Genomic DNA, 10,560 nt, shown 5'->3' with positions numbered 1-10,560 from the left:
GACGATCGAAATCTTTCTTTAAACTTTCAAACTTCGACGAACGCGTTCGATTCATACTTAAACATTCCGAAACGATGCTAAACTTTACGCACAAGTCATATATCACGATACGAACCTATTCCAAGGCTCGGAACCCCAAACGGACATCGATAACACCAAAGTCCACCTCAAACCAAACTTAGGAAATTCTAAAACTTTCAAAATGCCAACTTTCTATAATAAGCACCGAAATGCTCCCGGGCGACCCGATACTCAATCCGAACATACGCCCAAATCCAAAATCATCATACGAACCTATTGGAACCTTCAAATCCCGATTCCGAGGTCGTTTACTCAAAAGACAAACCTTAGTCAACTCTTCCAACTTAAAGCTTCCGAATTTAGAATTTTTCATCCGAATCAACTCCGAACTTTCCGACATTCAATTCTGATCGCACGTACAAGTCATAATACCTGAAGTGAAGCTACTCCAGGCCTCAAACTGCCGAACGATGCGCTAGAGCTCAAAACTACCGGTCGGGTCGTTACATTCTCCACCACTTAAACATATGTCCGTCCTCGAACGTGCCAAGAACTGTTCCGGAGTTGTCCAAAATCACTGTTTAACACCTCGTGCACCTACCCGTTCCATCACAACCCATGCGAGCACATTAGCTCGAGCCAGAATGAAGATCCTCCTTATAACCTTGGCTAACATGCCTAAGAACCAAATTCCAACATCCAGAATTCTCCATGAGACTCGATTCTAACATATGAACACCGCATCAATCACTACACACTGTACCAAAATATGATCATGCACTTTTGCTGAAATCACACCATGCACCGCATAATTCATATGCTCATAATAACATCCTCCGACAACAATAGCCGCAATTTCACGAATCTGATGCCCGCAATACGCCTCATAACACATGTAAGCCCTGTTCCAACTCTTGCAATACTGCCACGACGAAAGAGATGTGTAGAAACTCATAACCACCTGTCAAAACAATAAATCATGGGGTCTCTCCTCCTGACAAGAACCATTACCTCATTCTGAGCTTAATAGCGATATTTGCTCTTTTATATACCCTACATAACTCCGATAGCACTGATCCCAGGTCCAATAATCTCGTCTCACCCAGTACAAGCTGCTTGATCAATAAGCCACCTCAAACACCGTCTAGAATCTCATATGACGCCACCAAAGCGCCAACAACCTATAAACTCGAATGTGATACATAAGGAAAAACGAACTCTGGAAAAAGAACTACCCGGCCCGCGTAACGAATAAAATGGCCGAAGATATGCTATGAACCTTTCTCAGAGAATGAGAAACACATACACAAAATAAGTATAGGGGACCGTACTCAACATCTCACTATTGTGGCGTGCAACCCGATCCACACATGATACCGTTGCGGCGTGCAACCCGATCCAAACATGATACCGTTACGGCGTGCAACCCGATCCAAACAACGTACTCGTGGCGGCGTGCCACCTGATCCACACATAACAATAAATAAGGACATACCCATCAAGACATAATTCTTATACCTACGGAATACCGAATATCGTCCACAAGCACGCCAAGTGCAAAAATACAACTCTGGGGAGACGGATAGCGCAACACGCCACAAACCAAAGCACAACTAAGGTGCGATAAATGACCTGCATCTCGAGAGCCATCCTGCTCATATAACACTATAAGCTACATGGTACCTCAACACATGCGCGAATAATCAAGCCGTCTCAATCCGGAACAACTCCTACAGTTGAAAACCAGAGGAATAGATCACCTTCCAGGCATAAACTCTCACATTAACGATAGTACCATAATCTCCATGCTTGGTTTCAATCTTTTACAATCAAGTGACTAACATGTCACACTTATATAGATTTCCCTGTGGGATACTCTCCCACGACCTTTTGCACCAGGTAGCAAAGTTTGCACATCCATACCACCAACCGCTCTAATTCTGTAAAGCAAATCAAGAATCCGCAAATCAATACAACAAGCCTCTTACACAGAACGACGTTCTCAGGTGACACTAAAGAAAATGCCAGCTTACTCTGAACATCTGAATTCTCCCCTGCTCATCTGAGCTCGTGACATTCTTGTCAACACCGAACTGCAACCTTGATCCTCAACTTTCAAATTTCCATGTCGCTCACTGCACCTATCATGCCGCTACGCGAGAATATATGAATTCATCATAACCCCTGAACTACCTGTAGAATAAATACTTCATTGGCTAGAAACCTTTCACTTAGCTCATTTCAGAAGAGCTAATGCAACACGCAACTGAATTCCCAAATCACAGAAAATACAAAACTCAAGTCACGATCTAAACCGCCATGACTCATACGAAATCCATTTACACCACAAGGCCATTTGAATCAAATACCTCCCAAATCAATCAAGTTGTGGTGGTTGTCAAGCCCGCGCGTACAACCACAAACCACATGTATAACTTCACACGCTGAAGGAACTGATCTTTGCCACAATCATGCTGATTCAGCCATTACTAACCGACCCAACTTCTTCCAATTTACTCTCGACTTGCCTTAGAAATATTAATAGCTCCATTCGAAAATGTAACGAACCAAATCCACACTCATCTCGAGTGACCCGCATCACGAGACCACATCGTTTCAATACTCATGAACCATCTCATACTCTCCTTATGCGCACAATAGCATCTCCAATTGATACACCCATTCTGCAAGACCTTCCGCGAATCCGAAGCTATTTCTTCCTTTCCTCAAATACTGCACCGCATACCCGATGACAACATAGAAAATTCCAAGTCCCGTTTGTAATCCACTGTGAAAACTCGATCCTTAACCACACAACGGACCCAAAATCCTTAGGCACTGCACTTAAATTGTTGAACCCACTAGGACCGTTGTTGAGAGTCACCCACTCTTGTCACGCCCCAAAATCGTGGAGCACGACCGGCGCTCAACCGAGTGAACCCGACCGAGCAAGCCTGTTAGATTTCTTCTACCCAAACTCATTCATGAATAAAGAGAATATATATTTTCCTTAATTAAACAATAAAGTGGTCATGTCTGCAATTACCAATTTCTTACCATAAGTTTCACCATCTTTAAAGTCTCAAATGGACAAGTAATACAACCACAACATAACATAGTTTGTCTTTCCCAGCACCAATACACAACCCACACTATGTCTACAGAGCCTCTATAGATAAAGAAGAGTACAATGATAATGCCGGCAACAAGGCCCTGGCTATACCTCAACCATAATACATAAAGAACAAAAGATACATGACCCCGGGATGAAGTGGGGCTCACCAAGTCAGTTGAGAAGAAGGTGTACTTCTATCACTAATCAATGTCTCCTGCTGTGGAACCACCTGCATCCATTTAAAGATGCAGCGCCCCCGGCAAAAGGGACGTTAGTACCGTCGAATAGTACTAGTATGAAAACTAAATACCAATTTAAGAATTTAGAAATACAAGATAATTATGATGAACCAGTTCAGCAATAGAATAATATAGATAACCGTCTCAACCATAGCAAGCTTATTAAAAGCTATCAACAACATTTATAGGATTTAAGATGAGATCCTCTATAACCATCTTCACACAAAGCGGCCCCGCCGCCTCACCCGATGTATGCAGGTGGAGGTGTACGTACAATACCACAACTCTAATCAAGCGGCCCTGCCGTCTCACCTCAATGTATGCGGGTGGATGTATAACCACAGTACCAAGAACCTACACAAAGTGGCTATGTCGCCTCACCCCAATGTATGCGGGTGGAAATACATCAACGATACCAATACCAACACAAAGCGGCTATGCCGCCTCACCCCAATGTATGCGGGTGGTGGTGCCACAACAATACCAAAACCATACACAAAGCGGTCGTACCGCCTCACCCCAATGTAAGCGGGTGGAGGTGCAGTCCCACAATATCATAATCCCTACACAAAACGGTCATGCCGCCTCACCCCAATATATATGCAGGTGGAGGTGTGTCACAATCATAATCTCTATACCATAATCCCCACACAAAGTGGTCATGCCGCCTCACCACAATGTATGCGGGTGGAGGTGTATCACAATCGCAATCTCTACACAACTTGGCATAATAATTTTCACATAAATCACGACTAGAAATTATAACATGTGGATACGTAATTCATAGTTTGGGACACATCCTCAATTTATAATGCAATATGATAAGAGCATTTGAAATACAAATTGAACATATATCTTCATCACAAAACTTATCGGAATACTCGATTTATAATCAACATCTCGGAACTTACAAGGATAATGAGAATTCCAATTCTTAAAGAAGAGTTTAGCCAACATACCTCAATTGAGCTTCCTTAAACTCTAAAACGTTCCAGAATTCTTAGCAACTTCAATCTATTTTAGAAATATAACAAATTGAACCACAATTAGGAAGATGATTATGGTTCTAGCTCATTTGAGCATTTTATCAAACACTAGGTGTGCATTAAGGTTTCAAGGCCCTTTTTATGGAGGATTCCATCATCCCACAACCCAATCGTTTACCATTTTTAGCTCAACAATCTTCCTACATCCTTTGATAATACATGCATGTAAAATAACCAATCCTCTTGCCCAGAAATTATCTTGCTTATTATCCATTTCTACACAAAATTCGAAATTAAGGATTAGGGTGTAGAACCTTACCTCTAGGATGAAGACCTAGTGAGTTTCCCTTCTTAATCTTCCACAACTTGGGCAAGAATTGAAGGACAAATATTGGAGAACACCTTCTCACTCTAGGGCACCCTCTCTCACTCTAAAATGTTAGATAATAGCTCAAAAATGACCCAAAGAGTGTATTTAATGAAATAGGGTCGGGTTTTAAAAACCTAAAAATGGAGCTCCGAAACAAGGTATGCGATCGCATAATGGTTATGCGGACCGCATATCGGTCGCATAGTTGGTTACAAAATAGCCAAAAGAACTGTCTGTGTATGCGGTCACTATGCGGTCCGCATAACTGTTATGCGGTCGCATAGTCGATCGCATAATTGCTTCCAATTGGCCCAATTAACTGCCTCACTCTGCGGCCATTATGCGGTCCGCAGAGTGATTCTGCGGTCGCATAATGGACCGCAGAAATGCACTTTTCTGCCAAAAACATTTCCTTTACTTTCCGGTGCATTGTTCGACCCAAAGAATTTCTACAATCCCCAAACACGTAAGCCTAGTCTGTCCCCATGAAACATTAGTTTCTTTGCAGAATTTTCCAGGCCTTACACTTAAGTACTTTGAAATTTTCCAGGGTGTTACATTCTCCCCCGCTTAGGATCATTCGTCCTCGAATGAGGGTAAAAATCCGTCATTAGCATCTTTTGCAACTTAGTTTGTTTTATACCACAAACTAACATCCCCAAATTTGACTCTCCCTAAATTTCCAAAGTTTCGCCAGAGTTTTCCTTGTAATTAGGCCTATCCACCTGTCAGAGAGCCCCAGAAACACATCCTAACAACATATACATAATCCAACAACGTAACATAATACAAAACAACACCAACTGTGACCTCACAAGCAATTATATTACCAGAAAAGAACACCCTTAACACCAAATGTACAAGTCATACATATTTCATAGGAATATCCCTTAGCATTTTCATAAGGCACAACTCATAATTACATGGTTATTCAAATAAATAAGGATACTTTTTCTTCATTTCTTCTTCGGCCTCCCAAGTAGCCTCTTCAACCTGTTGGTTTCGCCATAGCACTTTCACGGATGCAATTTCTTTGTTTCTCAACTTTCGGACTTGCCGATCAATAATAGAAACTGGAATCTCTTCATAAGTCAATTCTTCATTTACCTCAATAGTCTCAACCGGAACAATGACTGTCGGGTCTCCAACTACTTTCTTTAACATAGACACATGAAACACCGGGTGTACTAATGACATCTCAGGTGGTAGCTCAAGCTTGTATGCTACCTCACCGATCCTCTGAATGATTTTGTACGGTCCGACATACCTCGGACTCAATTTCCCTTTCTTACCAAATCGCATTACACCCTTCATGGGGGAAACTTTCAAAAATACCCAATCATCTTCTTTGAATTCCAAATCTCTACGACGAACATCCGAATAGGATTTCTGACGACTCTGAGCAGTCTTCAACCGCTCCTTAATGATTTTAACTTTTTCCATAGCCTGATGCACGAGGTCTGGCCCTATCAACTCTGCTTCCCCAATTTCGAACCACCCAATGGGAGATCTACATCTCCTACCATATAAAGCCTCGAACGGTGCCATTTGAATGCTAGCATGATAACTATTGTTATATGCAAATTCTATGAGTGGTAAATGATCATCCCAGCTACCTTTGAAGTCTATAACACAAGCGCGCAACATATCCTCAAGCGTCTGAATAGTCTGCTCTGCCTGCCCGTCAGTCTACGGGTGAAAGATTGTACTAAGATTCACTTGAGTACTCAAACCTTGCTGAAATTTCTTCCAAATATTAGCAGTGAATTGCGCTCCCCGATCAGAAATGATGGAAACTGGGGTGCCATGCAACCTGACTATTTCTTTGATATACAACTGAGCATACTGCTCCACTGTGTCGGTAGACTTAACCGGCAAAAAGTGTGCTGATTTCGTGAGTCGATCCACAATCACCCAAATTGAGTCAAACTTGCGCGGAGTGCGCGGTAATCCTACCACAAAGTCCATATTAATCATTTCCCACTTTCCCACATTGGAATTTCTATGTTCTGTGCCAACCCACCGGGCCTTTGGTGTTCGGCCTTCACTTGCTGACAGTTCGGACATCTTGCTACAAAGTCCGCCACATTCCTCTTCATATCATTCCACCAATAGACTTCCTTAAGATCATGATACATTTTTGTAGAACCTGGGTGCATAGAATACCTCGAAGTGTGAGCTTCAGTCAAAATTCTTTCACGGAGACCATCCACATTTGGAACACATAGTCGCCCTTGGTACCTTAGTGTACCATCATCCATGCCAAGAGAAAAGGCTATGGTCTTATGTTTATGAATCCCCTCTTTCAATTGCACCAACAATGGATCGTTGTATTGCTTCTCTTTAACTTCCACAACAAGCGATGATTCAGCCCTATTTTGCACAATTACCCCTCCTTTACTAGAGTCCGTAAGATGAACTCCCAAACTAGCCAATCGGTGAACTTCCTTGGATAATGGCCTCTGATATGCCTCCAAGTGAGTCAAACTACCCATAGATTTCCGGCTAAGAGTATCCGCCACAACATTGGCCTTTCCCGGATGATATAGAATATCGATGTCGTAGTCCTTGAGTAACTCAAGCCATCTTCTCTACCTCAGATTCAATTCCTTCTGCTTGAAAATATATTGAAGGCTCTTATGGTCCGTGAATATATCCACATAGACCCTATATAAATAATGACGCCAAATTCTTAATGCAAATACCACTGCCGCAAGTTCTAAATCATGTGTTGGATAGTTCTTTTCATGATTCTTTAGTTGCCTAGAAGCATAAGCTATCACCTTCCCATGTTGCATTAATACACACCCAAGCCCGATTCTTGAAGCATCACAATATACCACAAATCCATCCATACCCTCTGGTAGAGTCAACACCGGCACCGTAGTCAGTCTTGCTTTCAATTCCTGGAAACTCTTTTCACAAGCATCTGACCATTGGAACTTAATTGCCTTCTGCGTCAATTTAGTCAATGGAGAGGCAAGAGTAGAAAACCCCTCCACAAACTTTCTGTAATATCCAGCTAAGCCTAAGAAACTGCGAATCTCTGTTGGAGTTGTAGGCCTCGGCCAATTCTTCACAGGCTGAAATTTTCTGAGGATCAACCTTAATTCCCTCACTAGAAACTACATGACCCAAGAATATGACTGATTCAAGCCAAAATTCATACTTTGAAAACTTTGCATATAACTGGTGCTGATATAGAGTTTGCAAAACTACCCTGAGATGATCGGCATGGTCTTCTCGACTTCGTGAATATACAAGAATATCGTTAATGAACACTATCACAAAAGAATCGAGGAATGGCTTGAAAACGCGATTCATAAGATCCATGAAGGCTGCTGGGGCATTTGTTAGCCCAAAAGACATCACCAGAAATTCAAAATGCCCATACCGGGTTCTAAAAGCTATTTTCGAGAATATCCCGCTCCCTGATCTTCAATTGGTGATACCCGGATCTTAAATCAATCTTGGAGAAGTACCTGGCACCTTGCAATTGATCAAACAAGTCATCTATCCTTGGCAGTGGGTACTTATTCTTGATTGTGACCTTATTAAGTTGCCGATAGTCAATACACATTCTCAGTGACCCATCTTTCTTTCTTACAAAAAGGACCGGTGCGCCCCAAGGCGACACACTCGGCCGGATAAAATCCTTTTCTAACAAATCTCTCAATTGTTCCTTTAGCTCCTTCAATTCTGCCGGTGCCATTCTGTAGGGTGGAATGGATATAGGATGTGTGTCTGGCATCACATCAATCCCAAAATCAATCTCCCTGTCTGGTGGGATCCCAGGGAGTTCATCCGGAAAGACTCCTGGAAATTCATTCACAACAGGCACAGACTCAAGTGTAGGTGCCTCAGCATCGGTGTCCGTAACCCAGACCAAATGGTAAATACATCCCTTGTTTATCATCTTTGTGGCCTTAAGGTAGGAAATAAACCTACCCTTTGGCACTACATCATCACCCTTCCACTCAATAACTAGCTCATTTGGAAATTCGAACCTAGCAGTTCTGGTTCGGCAATCAAGCTTGGCAAAACATAAATAAAGCCAATCCATCCCCATTATCACATCAAAATCGACCATTCTCAATTCAATAAGATCGGCCACGGTGTCTCGACCACGCAATGTGACAACACAATCCCTATAAACCTGCGCGGCCAAAATAGACTCACCAACCGGAGTAGATACAGAGAACGGCTCATAAAGTTGTTCTGGTTCTATCCCAAATTCCATAACATAAGAAGTGACATATGACAAAGTGGAACCGGGATCAATAAGAGCATATACATCATGAGATTGGACAGTCAATATACCTGTGACAACATCTGGAGAAGCCTCTGATTCCCGACGTCTCCGCATAGCATAAAATCTGCTGGGTCCTCCCGAATTCTGTGCACCACCCCTAGCTGCAGCACGCCCTGCAGGTGCTGGGGTGCCTCGAGCTGGAGGTGATGTGGATGTAGTAGCTACAGAATTAGCTGGTTGTGCCGCACCTCTGCCCATATTTCGGCGGGACGAGCGACAATCTCTCTGAATGTGACCCAACAAACCACACCCATAGCATACTGGTAGGTCCGTGAACAGGACCCAAAGTGTATCCTCCCACACTTAGGACATGGAAGCCTTCGCTGCTGAAACCTTCTATCGGGCCGACCCTGCTGGTGGGGTCCCCTGTTGCCCTGACTGGGTCCAGATGACTGTGCACCCATCGAAGACTGGGCGAATGATTGGGATGGTCCTGATAACGCTCCCTTGAATGCCGATCTACCACCACCACCACCGGAAGAACCACCAAAGTTGCCCGCAGACCGGGCCTTGCTGCTACTCTGACGCTCCATTCTATTCTTCATTTTGCGGGTCTCTGTGGCTTGAGCAAATGCCACCATCTTACCATAGTTCATATCGGAATTCAAGGCAGCTGTAGAGGCCTCATTGATAACCAAGGGGCTAAGGCCCTGTACAAACCGGTGCACTCTAGCCTCCATAGTGGGCAACATGTGAATAGCATACTTGGACAGGCGCGCAAACTCCATATGGTACTCCCACACATTCATACTACCCTGCTTCAGGCTTTCAAACTCAGCGGCACGAGCTGCCTTAGTTTCGGCAGGCAAGAAATGATCCATAAAGGCATCTGTGAACTCACCCTACCTTGCCGGAGGGCTTCCCTCCTCACAGGATTCCTCTCACAACTCAAACCAAGAATAGGCCACCCCTTTCAGGCGGTAGGAGGCCAACTCTACTCCCTCCATCTCTGTAGCATGCATAACCCGGAGAGTTTTGTGCATCTCATCAATGAAGTCCTGGGGGTCCTCCTCGGGATCAGTACCCGTAAACACCGGAGGATCTAACTGAAGAAACTTGTTCACCCTGGAACTAGCAGATTCCCCTGGATGACTGGAAGAAGTAGGCCCAACACTCGATCTCTGGTCCTGAGAAGCCACTAACTGTGTCAACATTTGTATGGCTCCCCTAATATCAATATCAGACACACCAGAATCGGAAGCTGGAGCTGGAGGTGGAACTGGAATATCAGTTGGAGGAACCGTTGCACCTTCTGTAGGTATAGGGACAGGTGCGGTCTGATCAGTTGTAGTAGAGTCAGGCAGTGTAGTAACTGGAGGAATATTCTCACTCCTCGGGTGCTCACCCGCATCATCAATTATAGGGTCAACTGTCACTCTGTGGGTGACATTGGCTCTTTGTCCAGTTCTTGCCTTCTTCTTAGGCGCCATGTACTGAAAATTGGAGCAACGCAGGAGTTAAAGGAGGAACAATCTTACAACCAGTTTTATCGCACGATCAAGAACATAAAAGAAGGG

The sequence above is a fragment of the Nicotiana tomentosiformis genome, chromosome 4, assembly GCF_000390325.3.
Source record: "Nicotiana tomentosiformis chromosome 4, ASM39032v3, whole genome shotgun sequence".
Lineage (NCBI taxonomy): Eukaryota > Viridiplantae > Streptophyta > Magnoliopsida > Solanales > Solanaceae > Nicotiana > Nicotiana tomentosiformis.
The sequence above is the reverse complement of the archived record's forward strand: the minus strand, read 5'-3'. Positions refer to the sequence as shown.